General features: G+C 43.3%; 1 protein-coding gene across 3 annotated transcripts in view; it reads left to right on the forward strand.

Moving 5' to 3' along the window:
- Window positions 1–22898, forward strand: part of GRM7 (glutamate metabotropic receptor 7) — a 478587-nt gene that overhangs the window by 273289 nt on the left and 182400 nt on the right. The window lies entirely within an intron of this gene.

Genomic DNA, 22898 nt, shown 5'->3' on the forward strand with positions numbered 1-22898 from the left:
CAATTTGACACATATTAGTTGGCCATGTGTATAATCATGCACTATTTTATACATAAGACCCACCATTGTTTAAGCCATGCACTGAGCACTTTGTTATCCAATACCAACTAAAGCCACGTCTATGCTGAAATATACATTGATCATTTTTGCATTGTACACTAGTTTAAAAGCCACTTCAGTAGGCAGCTGACTATCAGGATAATAATAATAATCTTTATTTTTATATAGCGGTAACATATTCCGCAGCACTTTACAGTTTGCACACATTATCATCACTGTCCCCGATGGGGCTCACAATCTACATTCCCTATCAGTTTGTCTTTGGAATGTGGGAGGAAACCGGAGAACCCAGAGGAAACCCACGGGGAGAACATACAAACTCCTTGTAGATGTTGTCCTTGGTGGGATTTGAACCCAGGACCCCAGCGCTGCAGTGCTAACCACTGAGCCACCATGCTGCCCAGGAGAGATATATTTCTTATTGTGTATGTTTAATCAAGGAACATATTTTTATGACCTGGCATCGACTTTCCTCTACTTCTGATGATTGTAGTTTTTAGAAGGGGTCGTCCTAGTAGTGCAGAGCCTCTTTAATGAGACGTGTTCACATTGTGGAGGTTTCATGCAGCAAATCTGCACTATTATTACAGCTGGTTTTGGGCTCTTTGGAGAATACAAATGTCCAAATACTATAAAGATTTATATAAATTGTATTAGTGAAACTTTTGGACACATTTAAATTAAAAAAAAAACTAATTGTTGCTCCTAGTTGGAGATCCACTTTGGGATGACATGTCCTATCTCTGGACCCGAGGGGTGTGATGGTAGAATATGTTACATTCCAGGAATGCTGAGAAAACACAAAGCGTGGAGAGATAATTCACGCCACACCGTGCACATCAGGACCAGGCCTGTGAGCGCTGACATTTAGCAGGAGCGGATAATCAGGAGACCGTTCACTTTCCTGCTGCATTCTCTCCTGTGCTGGGGGGCAGATGAAGGGGTTAACAGCTCACCCAGATCTGCAGACGGTTTATACAATGGATCGAGGAAGACGAATCGGTCACAGCTCCTCTCTGAGGGCGAAGATGCTCCAGGCAGGAAGAGGTTAAAGATTCACTGTTCTGTCAGACGAAGCTCTGATATAATGAAATAACCCTGGACGACGGAGGCACGATGATGAAAGCAGTGTGATGTCTGCACTGTGTCTACAGCTACTAATAACATTATTAATTGTAACAAAAAGTCACATCCCAAAATTAGTAATAACATAAAGCACAAAATTCCACCTAATCACCATTTTACAGTCCACTATAATAATCTACATAATGAGCAGAGTGACTGTGTACATACATTACCGATCCTGTATTATACCCCAGAGCTGCACTCACTATTCTGCTGGTGCAGTCACTGTGTACATACATTACATTACTGATCCTGAGTTACCTCCTGTATTATACCCCAGAGCTGCACTCACTATTCTGCTGGTGCAGTCACTGTGTACATACATTACATTACTGATCCTGAGTTACCTCCTGTATTATACTCCAGAGCTGCACTCACTATTCTGCTGGTGCAGTCACTGTGTACATACATTACTGATCCTGAGTTATCTCCTGTATTATACCCCAGAGCTGCACTCACTATTCTGCTGGTGCAGTCACTGTGTACATACATTACATTACTGATCCTGAGTTACATCCTGTATTATACTCCAGAGCTGCACTCACTATTCTGCTGGTGCAGTCACTGTGTACATACATTACATTACTGATTCTGAGTTACCTCCTGTATTATACTCCAGAGCTGCACTCACTATTCTGCTGTTGCAGTCACTGTGTACATACATTACATTACTGATCCTGAGTTACATCCTGTATTATACTCCAGAGCTGCACTCACTATTCTGCTGGTGCAGTCACTGTGTACATACATTACATTACTGATTCTGAGTTACCTCCTGTATTATACCCCAGAGCTGCACTCACTACTCTGATCTGCATTACGGTACATTCCTTTATTTTTGTAAATTACCGTAATTATCAGACTGTGCTGACACTGATCTGTTAATTACAATCTCTAAATAATGCCAGATTTGCATATTAATTGCATTTAGCTGAAAAACTCTGTCACATAATACCCAAAAAAAAGTAGAAAAAAGTCATAATTTAATAAAACTTGAACTTTTGCTTCACTAAATTAAAACACAATTCGGCTCTTCACTCGTTGCACTTTTGCTATGGTTTTTAATGCAAATTTTGAGGTGTGTTTTAAAGTAGCAGCAAAAGCTACGAGATTTCAGAAATCTCATGCACATACATCGTTTTTTTTTCCTGACTGAATTGGAAAACTGCAGCCTGTCACTTCTTTCAGCATTTTTCCACCCATAGAAACCAATGATTAAGTGCAAAAACGCAGGAAAAAAACACAGATATCCGGCTTTGCTGTGTCTTCAGTGAAAAAAGCAGGAAGAGCAGGATGTGAAAACCATTTACTTTAGTGATTTTCCCAGGTTTAAACCATAGTGTCTTGGTCCCCTCAGCTGACAATGGTGTCAGGATTAGTGCAATTTAATTTAATTAGTGATGTGTGTAAAGTAAATATTGGCCGACCAAGGTGCGAGATTGATCAATACCTGCCCAACTCAAGGGAGGCCCAAAGTAAACTGTCCTACTCAAAGCTCTGCCAATGTCCTAGGTAAACTATTTCCGACAATTCACCTCCCCCGCTGTTACATTTGTAATTGTGTGTATTTTTCATGAATAGTCACTACTGTTTTAAACATAAAAATGTTTTTCCACTAAATAAATTGATCAAATTGCCTTTCTTCCAAAATGTTTTTATTATTTATTTGTTCACATATGTCTTTCATTGGTGACCTGTGTTCATGCTTCTGTGGTGGAAGCAAAGCTGAACTTTGGGATCCGGAAAAATGTAGCAAAAAGATACCTCAAAAAAACGTAGCAAAAACCTGCTGTCAGGACACAGCTGTTAGGTGACCCAGAACCAGAGGCTCCTTCCCTGTCCCTAACACTAAGGGGCGCCCTGCTCCCTGGGATACTTCAGGTGGCAAAGGCGCCGGGACCACCGCTTTTGCCTTATCTCCTGAGTTATCCCTCCGTCTGGTCTCTTCCCCCCCCACCCAGGGAAGAGGGGGCGCTACTGTGCACTGCAGTACACCAATCCAACAAAGAAGGCAAGACAGACAAGGGTTAACAGAAAACTCCAGACATACAAAACATTCACTCACATGTAACAGAGGAATGAATCGGGGCGTGGAGGTAGAGGAATAAACCAAAATAGAGAAGGATAAGGAATTACAATACATACAAACCAAGCAACAGTCACAGATAACTCCTCCGACTCTCCTTCTTAGGCCGGAGTCACATTATAGCGAGATACGGCCGAGTCTCGCAGGTTAAATACAAGCTCTGGCACCGGCACTTCGGAGCGGAGTGTGCAGCTCCATGTATTGCTCCGCTCCGGAGTGCCGGTGCCAGAGCTTGGTTTTAACCTGCGAGACTCGGCCGTATCTCGCTGTGTGTGATCCTGGCCTCATAAGTACTCCTCTCCCACCGTTAGCCATGCAGCAAATGCTAGCACTGACAAGGATTAGTAACAGAGCCCAGATTATAAAGGGGAAGGGAGTGGCTAACCGAGCTCAGCTGTGAGCACAGGGATTTTCAACATGGCCGATTAACCACTGTTCTGCCAGAAAAAAATAAACAAATTTAGTATGACGGAGAGGAGCTTCTCCTCAGCGCCGGAGTAGGAGCAATCAGACGCTGATGCTGAGGTCTTCTGGGTCGCGGTAACCCTGTGACACCTGCTTTTTGTATGCAGCTTCTTTACTGCCAATAGAGCAGGTTTTTTCTGCAGAAAAAAACATGTGACTATAGCTTAATTGGGTGATGACAGGGGCTGAACAATGCTATATCTCAGTACAATAAATTTATCAATCATGCAGAAATTCACAAGTGGTTGCTCATAGGAACATCTACAATCATATAACAGGTGACGGTCTGTGTATATACATGTAGTGTTATACTGTTTGTACCAGTAGCCACAGACGCGCATCTCATGCAAGGTTGCGCGTATACATTTATCCCTGAAGAAGCGAATGATGCGAAACGTGCGTCGGGGTAGTGAGAATATGCGGTGTTGGACTTTTCTATGGATAATTGCCTGCTTGATCTACTTTTCATTAATTGCAAACATGGGTGTTACGCTCGTTTAGTTGCATCATGAACATGTTGGAGTTGGGACCGATTGGGGCAGGAGAGCGCCTCCTCCGCTGTTGGCACTTTTGCCTGGTGTAACCCTTTAAGCGTCAGGCTGCTGACACATTTCGGGGATTGTGTTCACATACTGAGCATTAGTCAGGAGACCTGAGAACAAGCCACGTTTCTTGTTCTCTGTCCTCTCCCTGCATCTCTGGAGTATATTCTGTTCTCCATCCTCCATATATCTCCCCTCCCCCACCCCAGCGCAGCAGATAAGCGTCGCGAGCAGCGGCGTTATCTTTTGATATTTGTGAATCCATATAAAATATGCATATAATGAGCAGCGCACCGACGTCGGCTCCGTGCCGCGTACCCACAATGCAATGTGACAAGGCAACAGGTTGAATTCCAGCGGGATCCGACGCTCAGTCACAGGGAAGTTAATGGGATTTCGGCGCTCGGTGCCCATTAGGCCTCGTATTTACTCATTAGAATCCTTTAGAGATATGTTACATTTTAATAGGTTAATTGTGGAATGACACAGATATTGATTGTCCCCCCGCTTTATATCTGTATTACGCAGATTCGATTAACCCCTTAGTTGCTGAGTTGGCATCTCTAGGGCCATTACCGGGTTCTCTCCCGGGTGCCATGTCTTGTAGAGCAGTCTTATAAGGAGACTCCATTGCTCCTTCACCTCTACTGCTGTGGCAGTGTACAACTGTTCTGGCATTCTATTCATGAACCAGGAAGATCAGGATGACCTCATACATTATATATCTATGTATCTCCTAAGTCACTGAGAGCTGCCATGTCTTCAATGCATAGAAGTGAGGAAGTTTACAGCAAATGTTGAATTTAAGTATAACTAGAGGGGACCGGTCACTAGCCATAAATATGTATTTGTGTCACCCAATGTAAATGCCGCTGTTCTCCCGAATCCGGTGATGTTTTTCTTTTGTTCCTCTTCGCCTCCGTTCCTGAGATATGGCCCCCATCTTCCCTGAATATAAATCTTGTCTTGTTAGCCATGTGGGTGTGTATCAAGAAGACGGCCACAGAGAAGAGCTGAAGACAACACCCACTTGGTAAAAAAAAGACTAGATGTGTGTAAAAGGACTTGATGGCAATATCTCATTAACAGAGAATCACAGGAATACAAGAAAACCAACGTCTGATTCAGGAAAGCAGCACAATGTACAGCAGGTAAATAAGTTACATATTAATGGCAAGAGACGGCTCTTCTGTAGATATGGCGACGCCTGCAGCACATTAATGGAAAATGTGACTCGGCCTCTTCAGACATTGCTGACCCTGGAGCAAGAACGATTATCAGAGAGCCGAAATACATTGTAACGAGCAACACTGTACATCGATACAGTAATCAGGGAGCCACATCGAAAAACAGCTCATAGTGATGTCACAGTGCTGGAATATTGTGCACCGTGATGTCACAGTGCTGGAATATTGTGCACCGTGATGTCACAGTGCTGGAATATTGTGCACCGTGATGTCACAGTACTGGAATATTGTGCACCGTGATGTCACAGTACTGGAATATTGTGCACCGTGATGTCACAGTACTGGAATATTGTGCACCGTGATGTCACAGTACTGGAATATTGTGCACCGTGATGTCACAGTACTGGAATATTGTGCACCGAGATGTCACAGTACTGGAATATTGTGCACCGTGATGTCACAGTACTGGAATATTGTGCACCGTGATGTCACAGTGCTGGAATATTGTGCAACGTGATGTCACAGTGCTGGAATATTGTGCACCGTGATGTCATATTACTGGAATATTGTGCACCGTGATGTCACAGTGCTGGAATATTGTGCACCGTGATGTCACAGTGCTGGAATATTGTGCACAGTGATGTCACAGTACTGGAATATTGTGCACCGTGATGTCACAGTACTGGAATATTGTGCACTGTGATGTCACAGTACTGGAATATTGTGCACAGTGATGTCACAGTACTGGAATATTGTGTACAGTGATGTCACAGTGCTGGAATATTGTGCACCGTGATGTCACAATACTGGAATATTGTGCACCGTGATGTCACAGTACTGTTATATTGTGCACCGTGATGTCACAGTGCTGGAATATTGTGCACCGAGATGTCACAGTGCTGGAATATTGTGCACCGTGATGTCACAGTGCTGGAATATTGTGCATCGAGATGTCACAGTGCTGGAATATTGTGCAAAGTGATGTCACAGTACTGGAATATTATGCACCGTGATGTCACAGTACTGGAATATTGTGCACCGTGATGCCACAGTACTGGAATATTGTGCACCGTGATGTCACAGTACTGGAATATTGTGCACCGTGATGTCACAGTACTGGAATATTGTGCACAGTGATGTCACAGTACTGGAATATTGTGCACAGTGATGTCACAGTACTGGAATATTGTGCACCGTGATGTCACAGTACTGGAATATTGTGCACCGTGATGTCACAGTACTGGAATATTGTGCACAGTGATGTCACAGTACTGGAATATTGTGCACAGTGATGTCACAGTACTGGAATATTGTGCACAGTGATGCCACAGTACTGGAATATTGTGAACCGTGATGTCACAGTGCTGGAATATTGTGCACCGTGATGTCACAGTGCTGGAATATTGTGCACCGTGATGTCACAGTACTGGAATATTGTACACCGTGATGTCACAGTACAGGGATAATGTTAATGGCAGCTCCTGCCTCATGTTTCTTGAAAACGTAAGACTGGATTTGGGGCTACAAAATATTTGCACCCCTCTTGAAATAAGCCAACCTGAGAGTGATACTCAGACTTAAAGTTTGTGCACCCTTACGCTATCGTAGAAATGAGGAAAAAGAAGCAGCTTGAGAGTCTTGCTCCGACCAAAATCCTTTCCAGGGCCCTGAATTATTACTTTGCATTTGGTCCCTCCGGGGTTTCAGGGCCCATGTGCAGATGCTCCTGCTATAGTTTCATGTCTGAGAAATCCGGGGCATCGGCACTTCCGTGGTTCGGAGAGATTTGCTGGGACACTCACCCAGGACGGCTCCCTGCGGGCAGTTTCTGATAACGACGCATGGATGACATCAGTAATGTTTTACGAGACATGTGTCATTTTTAAGGCAGCGACAGTAAAAGTGACGCGAGCACCAAGAGTGATACATACAAGCAATAAAACGCACAACACACATTTACCAAATAAAGGTAAAATACGACGCCTCTCGGCGGGCCGCGGCTAATACCCGCCGCTCTCATCACTCCACGCCGAATGCATTTACAGCTCTTTCTATATACTCCAAAGCAAAATGACTTAATAAAATCTGTCCAAGTGACATTAGTGTATAGTGTTACCGCCGCCAGATGAGAGAGCAACCAATTATGATCCAGTCATTTACACTTAATAGGCAAATACCTCATACTGGGCCCAATCCGGCCCCAGCAGTCAAAGCAATTTGTCTGTTTTCTCATTGTAACTCGTATTGACAGCGGCGGGAATTAACATGGAAGATCCGTCGCGCCGGGCTTTATCATATATATAAATCCTGAGGGTACAAAGTCTGTGCCGGGAGAACGTCAAAACCTCACGCCTCACTGTGAAGGACTCCGTCATCAAAGGAGAATGGAGGGGAAGTGCTGCAACATGTTACAATAATAAGTGCGATATTAGATACAATGTGTGCCAATGTTTACTAATAACACGTGAGATAGGTAAATAGAAGGATAAATCCGACAGATCTGACCGCAGTGCACAGACTGGCCGGCGGCTCTCCCGACCAAATGTGACAGCTACATAGAAGTATATGAAGCAATAACGCTCAGGAACGGAGAGCTGCCGGCCAGTCCGAGCACTGCGGTCAGATCTCTGTCCGATTTATACAGCTGTCTGACTGCACCCGAAGATAGATAATAGGTAAATAGATAGATGATAGATAGATGATAGATTGATAATGGATAGAAAATAGATGATAGATAGATAATAGATAGTTAATAGATAATATATAGATATATAGATAATAAATAGATAATAGATATATGATAGATAGCTAACAGATCGAATAGATAGATAATGGATAGATAGATAATAGATAGTTAATAGATTATAGATAGACAATAGACAATATATAGATAGATAATAGATTGATGATAGATAATAGATAATATATAGTTAATAGATAGACAACAGATAGATAATAGATCGATAAGAGTATAGATAGATAATTGAATAGATTATAGATAGATGATAGAAAAATAATATATAGATAGATAATAGATAATATAGATAAACAGATAGGTAGATAATAGATAACTTATAGATAGATAAATAGATAATAAATAATAAAGAATTATTGTGTTTTGGCATCGGGGGCCCATGAGTTTCAAGTTACACCACTGGGCTTGGCTCCATGTAAATGCCAGATGCTACTCCAGGACTGACTCGCGGAGCCATGGCAGCTGACCCCCCAAGTGGGACAGTATAGCAGGACTGGCCTGGAACTGGTTGGCGGGATGGTACAGCTGGAAGACCGATGTTGGATCAGACACAAGCAGGACTGGTATAGGAACACAGGACGGCCACAGGTAGGGGATCACAGGTGGGATGGCCACATGTAGGGGATCACAGGTGGGACGGCCACATGTAGGGGATCACAGGTGGGACGGCCACATGTAGGGGATCACAGGTGGGACGGCCACATGTAGGGGATCACAGGTGGGACGGCCACAGGTAGGGGATCACAGGTGGGATGCCCACAGGTAGGGGATCACAGGTGGGACGGCCACATGTAGGGGATCACAGGTGGGACATCCACAGGTAAGGGATCACAGGTGGGACGGCCACAGGTAGGGGATCACAGGTGGGACGGCCACAGGTAGGGGATCACAGGTGGGACGGCCACAGGTAGGGGATCACAGGTGCAGGATCAGACAGGGCAGATAAGGTTAGTGGCACAGGTGCGGATCAGATGGATCAGGATCAGGACTAGATATGGGGCAGGGCAAATTGGGTATGGCTTCAGCAGGATGGACTAGAACAGGTGTAAACAGGTGGACAGGATCGGAGAGCACGGATATGTGGACCTAAAAACTAGCTAGCAGGAAACACACTGAATAAATAAACTTGCCAAGGCACCTCCCAATAGGGGAGGGTGCCTTATATACCAAATATCTCACAGCTATTGGATGTTTTAACAATGCGCGCGCTGGCCCTTTAACTGATCAGGAGCGCGTGTGCCCTAAGCACACTCCCAGGAGACCTGTGTACAGGTGAGTTCACACGCCAACGTCCCTGCAGGGGGAAGGAAGAGAACACGTGAAGGGGCGCCGGCGCTGCTGTAACAATAACATTCATCCGATTTATACGCTCATGTGAGTGTGGCCTTATTAGCAGTCACTGATCAAACACTGCAGAAAACCAGATGAAATACTCTGATCAGGTGACCCGCCCATCCCACGCTCCTTGTTACCTGTCCGTTGGGATATTAGACCTGAGGATGCGGCGGACGGCGTGGCGTGGATCCGGCGTCAGGAAGCATCTGCTGAACGTGGGATGAGATTATTACACCTGATCTAATTTAAACCTCCTTAGCTGGAATAAAAGCCAAAATGAAATTCATCTCCTCGCCCCCTCCCCCTGGAGACGTGAAGGTGGGAAATCACGCCAGCCTATTTTTACCTGCTCCTGATCTGTCACCGCTCTGACAACTGCGCACAGACACAGCCCTTCGCCACCGCTGTCGCTCTCCGTCTTCATATTCAGCAGCTGTGTTATCAGCCCACGTTACAATTATTCCACGGGGTCAGAGGCTTCTTCTCACTGTTCCTGGAAGGCAGGATGGTGGGTGGTGGGGTGTAAATTACTGATTAGAGCCCCTTTAAGAGAAAAAAATTCTCATAAATATAAATCCATGAGTCATCCAATTCTGGAAGATATTACAAATCCGATCGTATGTAGCCGGGAAGGATGGATGACTTCCAACACACACAGGGGAGGACATATCAACGGTGGTCAGGGGCCACTGCGGCCTCCAAAGCAGCTGGAATTGTGCATTATGAGGAGCTATCCGGTTGCAAAGGGCCCATATTGTTCTTGCACAGGGGCCCCTGCTGTCTTCCACCTCCAATGGAGTGTGAATGTATCAGTTACTATTCTGGACTCCAATCTGCAACATTCCAAGACTCCAGAATAGTAACTGATACATTCACACTCCATTACTTATACATAATAAAAAAGTTAAATATTTCTTAAAATGACTCTTAAGATGATGAAAATCACAGTGATAATAATCTCTATCAGTTTCTATAACTTTAAAAAAAAATCAGATGCATTCATTTTTTTTCCGGATAGTCCAGGAGGTTCTGAACGGCGACCTGTTTAGATTCCAGTTTATCAGCCGGGCAATATCTACACTGTCTTCTTACCCATCCAAGTAGTCGGTCCTTCATTTGTGTAATACCACATTTGTCCTGCAGTGGGCGCCACACGTCTCACCCTGGTCACCGGGGCTAGGATATTGCCATGGGAGAAGCTCCCTGCTTACTAAACCATCCCTTTAAGAGAAGGATCATGAATTGCACAATATTTGGTTTTTAGGATATTCACGCTTCATTTTGTGTTTTTAAGACATGGAGGAGGAGAGGAGAGAAGAGGGGAAGTGGAATGTTTGGGAGTTGGGACCCCGGTGGGTTACACAGCACGAAATGTGATCAAAGCTTTACCCAGATCAAAAGATGCGCAGACAGTGTGGAGCTATGGGGGTCTCCCCGCTGCCGTCATATACATCCCCTACCGCAGTGATGGGGGCTCATAGATGCATCTATGCCACAACCACAGACTAAAAATAGATAGCGGAAGTGCAGAAGCGGCTATATGGAGCACGAGGACTGTATATGGAGAGATATATGTACAGAGAGGACATATAGAGGATATATGGAGAGAGATATATGCAGAGAGGACATATAGAGGATATATGGAGCAGGAGGACTGTATATGGAGAGATATATGTACAGAGAGGACATGTAGAGGATATATGGAGAGATAGAGAGAGGATATACGGAGAGGACATAGAGAGGATATATATAGAGGATATATGGAGCACGAGGACTGTATATGGAGAGATATATGTACAGAGAGGACATATAGAGGATATATGGAGAAGGCATAGAGAGGATACTGTATATGGAGAAGGCATAGAGAGGATATACAGTATATAGAGGATATATGGAGAGGGCATATAGAGGATATATGGAGAGGATATACGGAGAGGACATATACAGAGAAGACATATAGAGGATATATGGAGAGATATATGTACAGAGAGGACATATAGAGGATATATGGAGCAGGATATACGGAGCGGACATATAGAGGATATATGGAGAAGACATAGAGAGGATATACGGAGAGGACATAGAGAGGATATATATAGAGGATATATGGAGCAGGAGGACTGTATATGGAGAGATATATGTACAGAGAGGACATATAGAGGATATATGGAGAAGACATAGAGAGGATATATATAGAGAGGATATATGGAGAAGACATAGAGAGGATATATATAGAGGATATATGGAGCAGGAGGAGTGTATATGGAGAGATATATGTACAGAGAGGACATACAGAGGATATATGGAGCAGGATATACGGAGCGGACATATACGGAGAAGACATATAGAGGATATATGGAGAAGACATAGAGAGGATATATGGAGAGGATATATGGAGTAGACATAGGGAGGATATACGGAGAAGACATAGGGAGGATATATGGAGACGGCATATAGATGATATATGGAGCAGGAGGACTGTATATGGAGAGATATATGTACAGTGAGGACATATAGAGGATATATGGAAAAGGCATAGAGAGGATATATGGAGAAGGCATAGATAGGATATATATAGAGGATATATGGAGAGGGCATATAGAGGATATATGGAGAGGATATACGGAGAGGTCATACTGTATACAGAGAAATCCACATGGAGAGAAGTAGAACCGGAGAATAGAAGCCGCGCAGACCACAATAAAGGTATCAGAGTTACACACACACTCTGTTTATTAGCCTACGCGTTTCGTGGCCAACAGGCCACTTCATCAGGGCAACCCTGATGCCCTGATGAAGTGGCCTGTTGGCCACGAAACGCGTAGGCTAATAAACAGAGTGTGTGTGTAACTCTGATACCTTTATTGTGGTCTGCGCGGCTTCTATTCTCCGATTCTACTTCTCTCCATGTGGATTTGTTCTGCTTGCCGGGAGCTTGCTGCGACCATACGTGCTGATCCAAGGGAGTTGTGACCTGTCACAACCAGACCAGGTGAGTCTGTTTTATGGGGGTCCACGTGATTGCGACACCTGAAGGTATTACTCTATGTGCGCTTCTTTTTCTTGTTTTTAGAGTGTATACAGAGAAGACATATAGAGGATATATGGAGAAGGCATAGAGAGGATATATGGAGAAGGCATAGATAGGATATATATAGAGGATATATGGAGAGGGCATATAGAGGATATATGGAGAGGATATACGGAGAGGACATACTGTATACAGAGAAGACATATAGAGGATATATGAGAGATATATGTACAGAGAGGACATATAGAGGATATATGGAGAAGACATAGAGAGGATATATGGAGAGGGCATATAGAGGATATATGGAGCAGGAGGACTGTATATGGAGCGATATATATACAGAGAGGACATATAGAGGATATACGGAGAGGATATATGGAGAAGACATAGAGAGGATATTTATGGAGAGGATATATAGAGAGATATATGTACAGAGAGGATATATGGAGAGATATATGGAGAGAGCATATAGAGGATAGATGGAGAGGACATATAGAGGTTTTATGTAGAGGATGTATAGAGGATATATAGAGAGGACATATGGACAGTATATATGTAGAGGGCATATAGAGAATATATATATGGAGAAGACATACGGAGGATATATGGAGCAGGAGGACTGTATATGGAGAAATATATGTACAGAGAGGACATATAGAGGATATCTGGAGAAGACATAGAGAGGATATACGGATAGGATATATGGAGAGGGCATATAGAGGATATATGGAGCAGGAGGACTGTATATGGAGAAATATATGAACAGAGAGGACATATAGAGGATATCTGGAGAAGACACAGAGAGGATATATATAGAGGATATATGGAGAGGGCATATAGAGGATATATGGAACAGGAGGACTGTATATGGAGAGATATATGTACAGAGAGGACATATAGAGGATATATGGAGAAGACATAGAGAGGTTTTATGTAGAGGACGTATAGAGAATATAGAGGATATATGGAGAGGGCATATAGAGAATATATATGGAGAAGACATGGAGAGGATATATGGAGAGGACATACAGAGGTTTTATGTAGAGGACGTATAGAGAATCTATATATAGAAGCTATACGGAGAGGACATATAGAGGATTTATGGAGCAGGAGGACTGTATATGGAGAGATATATGTACAGAGAGGACATATAGAGGATATATGGAGAAGACATAGAGAGGTTTTATGTAGAGGACGTATAGAGAATATAGAGGATATATGGAGAGGGCATATAGAGAATATATATGGAGAAGACATGGAGAGGATATATGGAGAGGACATACAGAGGTTTTATGTAGAGGACGTTTAGAGAATCTATATATAGAAGCTATACGGAGAGGACATATAGAGGATTTATGGAGCAGGAGGACTGTATATGGAGAGATATATGTACAGAGAGGACATATAGAGGATATATGGAGAAGACATAGAGAGGTTTTATGTAGAGGACGTATAGAGAATATAGAGGATATATGGAGAGGGCATATAGAGAATATATATGGAGAAGACATGGAGAGGATATATGGAGAGGACATACAGAGGTTTTATGTAGAGGACGTATAGAGAATCTATATATAGAAGCTATACGGAGAGGACATATAGAGGATTTATGGAACAGGAGGACTGTATATGGAGAGATATATGTACAGAGAGGACATATAGAGGATATATGGAGAAGACATAGAGAGGTTTTATGTAGAGGACGTATAGAGAATATAGAGGATATATGGAGAGGGCATATAGAGAATATATATGGAGAAGACATGGAGAGGATATATGGAGAGGACATACAGAGGTTTTATGTAGAGGACGTATAGAGAATCTATATATAGAAGCTATACGGAGAGGACATATAGAGGATTTATGGAGCAGGAGGACTGTATATGGAGAGATATATGTACAGAGAGGGCATATAGAGGCTATAAATATATAGAAGATATATGGAGAAGACATAGAGGATATATGGAGAGGACATATAGAGAATATATATAGAGGATATATGGAGAAGACATAGAGAGGGTATACAGAGAGGACATAGAGGTTTTGTGTAGAGGACGTATAGAGAATATATATAGAAGACATACGGAGAGGGCATATAGAGGATCTATGGATAGGGCATATAGAGGATATATGGAGAGGACAAATAGAGAATATATATAGAGGATATATGGAGAGGACATACAGAGAATACATATAGAGGATATATGGAGAGGGCATATAGAGAATATATATAGAGGATATATGGAGAGGGCATACAGAGAATACATATAGAGGATATATGGAGAGGACATAGAGGATATATATAGAGGGCATATAGAGGATATATGGAGAGGACATATAGCGAATATATAGAGAGGGCATATAGAGGATATATATATAGAGGGCATATAGAGGATATGTAGAGAGGGCATATAGAGAATATATATAGAGGGCATATAGAGGATATATGGAGAGGGCATATAGAGGATATATATAGAGGGCATCTAGAGGATATATATAGAGGGCATATAGAGGATATATGGAGAGGACATATAGAGGATATATATAGAGGGCATATAGAGGATATATATAGAGGGCATATAGAGAATATATAGAGAGGGCATATAGAGGATATATATAGAGGGCATATAGAGGATATATGGAGAGGGCATATAGAGGATATATGGAGAGGGCATATAGAGGATATATGGAGAGGGCATACAGAGGATATATGGAGAGGACATACAGAGGATATATGGAGAGGGCATATAGAGAATAAATATAGAGGGGATATAGAGGATATATGGAGAGGGCATATAGAGGATATATGGAGAGGGCATATAGAGGATATATGGAGAGGGCATATAGAGAATATATATAGAGGATATATGGAGAGGGCATATAGAGGATATATGGAGAGGGCATATAGAGGATATATGGAGAGGGCATATAGAGAATATATATAGAGGATATATGGAGAGGACATACAGAGGATATATGGAGAGGGCTGTTATGATAAGGTAATTCAGTACCACAATGGACATAGAGGTCAGAGCACATACAGTGACCTGACAATAACCAAAAAACATAGAACGAGCTCTGAGACGTGGGAACTCTGCTGACCGCAATCCCTAATCCTCTCCAACCACACTAGAGGCAGCCGTGGATTGCGCCTAACGCTCCCTATGCAACTCGGCACAGCCTGAGAAACTAGCTAGCCTGAAGATAGAAAATAAGCCTACCTTGCCTCAGAGAAATACCCCAAAGGAAAAGGCAGCCCCCACATATAATGACTGTGAGTTAAGATGAAAAGACAAACGTAGAGATAAAATAGATTTAGCAAAGTGAGGCCCGACTTTCTGAACAGAGCGAGGATAGGAAAGGTAACTTTGCGGTCAACACAAAACCCTACAAAAACCACGCAAAGGGGGCAAAAAGACCCTCCGTACCGAACTAACGGCACAGAGGTACACCCTCTGCGTCCCAGAGCTTCCAGCAAGCAGGAAAAAACAAATAGACAAGCTGGACAGAAAAAAACAGCAAACTAAATAGCAAAGCAGAACTTAGCTATGCAGAGCAGCAGGCCACAGGAACGATCCAGGAGGAAACAGGTCCAATACTAGAACATTGACTGGAGGCCAGGATCAAAGCACTAGGTGGAGTTAAATAGAGCAGCACCTAACGACTTCACCACATCACCTGAGGAAGGAAACTCAGAAGCCGCAGTACCACTTTCCTCCACCAACGGAAGCTCACAGAGAGAATCAGCCGAAGTACCACTTGTGACCACAGGAGGGAGCTCTGCCACAGAATTCACAACAGAGGGCATATAGAGAATAAATATAGAGGGGATATAGAGGATATATGGAGAGGGCATATAGAGGATATATGGAGAGGGCATATAGAGAATATATATAGAGGATATATGGAGAGGGCATATAGAGGATATATGGAGAGGGCATATAGAGGATATAACAAGTTTTGTGCTAGGAACAAGGCGGTTGGGGTTGCAGCTCTGGGCGCAGGGCTACATACAGGCAAACACATCAATTGTAGCAATATTCATTTATTGGTAACACTGATCCAAGTCAGTAATGATCCCATTCACTTACAGCAAGCTGAGGTCTTAGAGGTAGGACTAATCCATTTCTAACATGTACAGTATTTCTATTGTGCACTCCATTGAAAGCTGTGGCAGGGTGTCATGTTGCCGCTCTCGGTCTTTATAGAAAATTGATGATAAATCTGATGTGAACGGCGCCCATTCCCCTCATCAGTCCTGGAGACTCGAGCTCCTCTAATTAAATGTCGATCGGCTTTCATAACTTCCCCTTGATGCAATCCAACCCAACTACAAAACAGCTCCGTCAAGAGGAGCCATTCAGCCAAATAAGTGGCAAAAAAAAAAATGTCTCTATTTCACTTAATTAATAATGCAATTAGATGGGACGAGAGACGCAACTAAGCAAATCCAGCTGGTAAATTAATGTAGCTGAGAATGATGAGACGGGAAAGTAACGAACGACGTCGAGACTGAGATAGGACCACAATGCAGATTATCAATGGGAGGCTGAGGGTTGTAGTGATTGTAGTGATTTCCCCTGGAGCTACTCAGTGATTTTGGCTCTGACACATGAGGAGCCGCTGCGCCATCGCATGTGACACTGCCACAAGACATTGGAGCCAGTTGAACTTTTCGTGGCTTCCTTGAATGGTAGCCATTGCCCTGTATTATGCGGAGCCATCTTTGGCACGTGACTTGTGTCACAGTCAATGCCGTGTTGCCCTCGCCATATATTTATTGCCCGTGGCAGGATGAAGCATGGCACAGCACCCATGGAAATCAATAAGTATCAATGGGCTCCAGCGGTCCTGCGGGGTGCAGTGCTTCATGAGGTTCTTGTCTCTAGCTAATAGCAGAGGGCCACAAGCAGAGAAGCTTTGGCTGGTTGTCCCCGGCTTGATATTAGAGTCCACGAGACTCCACAGATACAACAGTGGATTTTTGGCCAGTTCTGTATTAGATGGGATGAAACAACGTCCAACGGGGTCTTCAATACGAGTCAATAAAGGCAATGGACGTACAACGACCCCACTAGGTATTGTGCATTCACCAGTGGGAATGTATGTGACAACTTCCATCATTTAACTATAAATGCAGTGCCTTGCGAAAGTATTCGGCCCCCTGGAACTTTTCAAAGTTTTCCCACATATCATGCTTCAAACATAAAGATACCAAATGTAAATGTTTGGTGAAGAATCAACAACAAGTGGAACACAAGTGTGAAGTTGAACAAAATTTATTGTTTATTTTAAAGTTTTATGGAAATTCAAATCTGAAAAGTGGGGCGTGCAATATTTTTCGGCCCCTTTACTTTCAGTGCAGAAGTTCATTGTGGATCTCTGAATGATCCAATGTTGTCCTAAATGCCTAATGATGATAAATATAATCCACCTGTGTGTAATCAAGTCTCCGTATAAAGGCACCTGCTCTGTGATAGTCTCAGGGGTCTGTGTGAAGCACAGAGAGCATCATGAAGACCAAGAAACACAACAGGCAGGTCCGTGATACTGTTGTGGAGAAGTTTAAAGCTGGATTTGGTTACAAAATGATTTCCAAAATTGTAAACATCTCAGGGAGCCCTATGCAAGTGATCATATTGAAATGGAAGGAGCATTATACCACTGCAAATCTACCAAGACCCGGCCGTCCCTCTAAACTTTCATCTCAAACAAGGAGAAGACTGATCAGAGATGCAGCCAAGAGGCCCATGATCACTGTAGATGAACTGCAGAGATCTACAGCTGAGGTGTGACAGTCTGTCCATAGGACAACAATCAGTCGCACACTGCACAAATCTGTCCTTTATAAAAGAGTGGCAAGAAGAAGCCATTTCTCAAAGATATCTATAAAAAGTGTTGTTTAAAGTTTGCAACAAGCCACCTGGGAGACACACCAAACATGTGGAAGACGGTGCTCTGGTCAGATGAAACCAAAATCAAACTTTCTGGCAACAATGCCAAACGATATGTTTGGCGTAAAGGCAACACAGCTCATCACCCTGAACACACCATCCCCACTGTCAAACATGGTGGTGGCAGCATCATGGTTTGGGCCTGCTTTTCTTCAGCAGGGACATGGAAGATGGTTAAAATTGATGGGAAGAGGGATGGAGCCAAATACAGGACCATTCTTGAAGAAAACCTGTTGGAGTCTGCAAAAGACCTGAGACTGGGACGGAGATTTGTCTTCCAACAAGACAATGATCCCAAACATAAAGCAAAATCTACAATGGAATGGTTCACAAATAGACATATCCAGGTGTTAGAATGGCCAAGTCACAGTCCAGACCTCAATCCAATCGAGAATCTGTGGAAAGAGCTGAAAGCTGCTGATCACAAACAATCTCCATCCAACCTCACCTCTGGCTGGTGGGGTCCCCGCTCCCCTGGCTGGTGGGGTCCCCGCTCTCCTGGCTGGTGGGGTCCCCGCTCCCCTGGCTGGTGGGGTCCCCGCTTCTCTGGCTGGTGGGGTCCCCGCTCTCCTGGCTGGTGGGGTCCCCGCTCTCCTGGCTGGTGGGGTCCCCGCTCCTCTGGCTGGTGGGGTCCCCGCTCCTCTGGCTGGTGGGGTCCCCGCTCTCCTGGCTGGTGGGGTCTCCGCTCCTCTGGCTGGTGGGGTCCCCGCTCTCCTGGCTGGTGGGGTCCCCGCTCTCCTGGCTGGTGGGGTCCCCGCTCTCCTGGCTGGTGGGGTCCCCGCTCTCCTGGCTGGTGGGGTCCCCGCTCCCCTGGCTGGTGGGGTCCCCGCTCCTCTGGCTGGTGGGGTCCCCGCTCTCCTGGCTGGTGTGGTCTCCGCTCGCCTGGCTGGTGGGGTCTCCGCTCCCCTGGCTGGTGAGGTCCCTGCTCCCCTGGCTGGTGGGGTCCTCCTCTCCTGGCTGGTGGGGTCCCCCTCCCCTGGCTGGTGGGGTCCCCGCTCTCCTTGCTAGTGGGGTCCTCCTCCTGGCTGGTGGGGTCCCCGCTCCCCTGGCTGGTGGGGTCTCCACTCCCCTGGCTGGTGAGGTCCCTGCTCCCCTGGCTGGTGGGGTCCCCGCTCCCATGGCTGGTGGGGTCTCCGCTCCCCTGGCTGGTGAGGTCCCCGCTCCCCTGGCAGGTGCGGTCCCCGCTCCTCTGGCTGCACATAACACTTTATTTTCGGAGGTTTACATGGCTGCCTAGCGTTTTCTGATCTCACATCAGCTGGATCCACATTGGGTAATGGCTCTGCTATTTTAAACACTATACTATACTATACTATAATACTGCCCCTATGTACAAGAATATAACTACTATAATACTGCTCCTATGTACAAGAATATAGCTACTATAATACTGCCCTCAATATAAAAGAATATAACTACTATAATACTGCCCCTATGTACAAGAATATAACTACTATAATACTGCCCCTATGTACAAGAATATAGCTACTATAATACTGCCCCTATGTACAAGAATATAACTACTATAATACTGCCCCTATGTGCAAGAATATAACTACTATAATACTGCCCCTATGTACAAGAATATAACTACTATAATACTGCCCCTATGTACAAGAATATAACTACTATAATACTGCCCCTATGTACAAGAATATAACTACTATAATACTGCCCCTATGTACAAGAATATAACTACTATAATACTGCCCCTATGTACAAGAATATAACTACTATAATACTGCCCCTATGTACAAGAATATAACTACTATAATACTGCCCCTATGTACAAGAATATAACTACTATAATACTGCCCCTATGTACAAGAATATAACTACTATAATACTGCCCCTATGTACAAGAATATAACTACTATAATACTGCCCCTATGTACAAGAATATACAGTTAGGTCCATATATATTTGGACAGAGACAACATTTTTCTAATTTTGGTTATAGATATTACCACAATGAATTTTAAACAAAACAATTCAGATGCAGTTGAAGTTCAGACTTTCAGCTTTCATTTGAGGGTATCCACATTAAAATTGGATGAAGGGTTTAGGAGTTTCAGCTCCTTAACATGTGCCACCCTGTTTTTAACAGGACCAAAAGTAATTGGACAGATTCAATAATTTTTAAATAAAATGTTCATTTTTAGTACTTGGTTGAAAACCCTTTGTTGGCAATGACTGCCTGAAGTCTTGAACTCATGGACATCACCAGACGCTGTGTTTCCTCCTTTTTGATGCTCGGCCTTCACTGTGGTGGTTTTCAGTTGCTGTTTGTTTGTGGCCTTTCTGTCTGAAGTTTAGTCTTTAACAAGTGAAATGCTGCTCAATTGGGTTGAGATCAGGTGACTGTCTTGGCCATTCAAGAATATTCCACTTCTTTGCTTTAATAAACTCCTGGATTGCTTTGGCTTTATGTTTTGGGTCATTGTCCATCTGTAGTATGAAACGACGACCAATCAGTTTTGCTGCATTTGGCTGGATCTGAGCACACAGTATGGCGGCTCTGAAGACCTCAGAATTCATTTGGCTGCTTCTGTCCGGTGTCACATCATCAATAAACACTAGTGACCCAGTGCCACTGGCAGCCATGCATGCCCGCGCCATCACACTGCCTCCGCCAGGTTTTACAGATGATGTGGTATGCTTTGGATCATGAGCTGTACCACGCCTTCGCCATGCTTTTCTCTTTCCATCATTCTGGCAGAGGTTGATCTTGGTTTCATCTGTCCAAAGAATGTTCTTCCAGAACTGTGCGGCTTTTTTAGATGTTTTTTAGCAAAGTCCAGTCTAGCCTTCTTATTCTTGATGCTTATGAGCTGCTGCACCGTGCAGTGAACCCTCTGTAGTTACTTTCATGCAGTCTTCTCTTTATGGTAGATTTGGATATTGATCCGCCGACCTCCTGGAGAGTGTTGGTCACTTGGTTGGCTGTTGTGAAGGGGTTTCTCTTCTCCATGGAGATTATTCTGCGATCATCCACCACTGTTGTCTTCCGTGGGCGCCCAGGTCTTTTTGCATTGATGAGTTCACCAGAGCTTTCTTTCTTTCTCAGGATGTAACAAACGGTAGATTTTGCCACTCCTAATATTGTAGCAATTTCTCGGATGGGTTTTTTCTGTTTTCGCAGCTTAAGGATGGTTTGTTTCACCTGCATGGAGAGCTCCTTTGACCGCATGTTTACTTCACAGCAAAACCTTCCAAATGCAAGCACCACACCTCAAATCAACTCCAGGCCTTTTATCTGCTTAATGGAGAATGACATAATGAAGGGATTGCCCACACCTGTCCATGACATAGCCTTGGAGTCAATTGTCCAATTACTTTTGGTCCCTTTAAAAACAGGGTGGCACATGTTAAGGAGCTGAAACTCCTAAACCCTTTATCCAATATTAATGTGGATACCTTCAAATGAAAGCTGAAAGTCTGAACTTCAACTGCATCTGAATTGTTTTGTTTAAAATTCATTGTGGTAATGTCTATAACCAAAATTAGAAACATGTTGTCTCTGTCCAAATATATATGGACCTAACTGTAACTACTATAATACTGCCCCTATGTACAAGAATATAACTACTATAATACTGCTCCTATGTACAAGAATATAACTACTATAATACTGCCCTCAATATAAAAGAATATAACTACTATAATACTGCCCCTATGTACAAGAATATAACTACTATAATACTGCCCCTATGTACAAGAATATAACTACTATAATACTGCCCCTAGGTACGAGACTATAACTACTATAATACTGCCCCTATGTACAAGAATATAACTACTATAATACTGATCCTATGTACAAGAATATAACTGCTATAATACTGCCCTCTATGTACAACAATATAACTACTATAATACTGCTCCTATGTACAAGAATATAACTACTATAATACTGCCCCTATGTACAAGAATATAACTACTATAATACTGCCCCCTATGTACAAGAATATAACTACTATAATACTGCCCCCTATGTACAGAATATATCTGCTATAATACTGCTCCTATGTACAAGAATATAACTACTATAATACTGCTCCTATGTACAAGAATATAACTACTATAATACTGCCCCCTATGTACAAGAATATAACTACTATAATACTGCTCCTATGCACAAGAATATAACTACTATAATACTGCTCCTATGTACAAGAATATAACTACTATAATACTGCCCCCTATGTACAAGAATATAACTACTATAATACTGCTCCAATGTACAAGAATATAACTACTATAATACTTCTCCTATGTACAAGAATATAACTACCATAATACTGTCCCCTATGTACAAGAATATAACTACTATAATACTGCCCCTATGTACAAGAATA

Source organism: Ranitomeya imitator, chromosome 8 (genome assembly GCF_032444005.1).
Source record: "Ranitomeya imitator isolate aRanImi1 chromosome 8, aRanImi1.pri, whole genome shotgun sequence".
Classification (NCBI taxonomy): domain Eukaryota; kingdom Metazoa; phylum Chordata; class Amphibia; order Anura; family Dendrobatidae; genus Ranitomeya; species Ranitomeya imitator.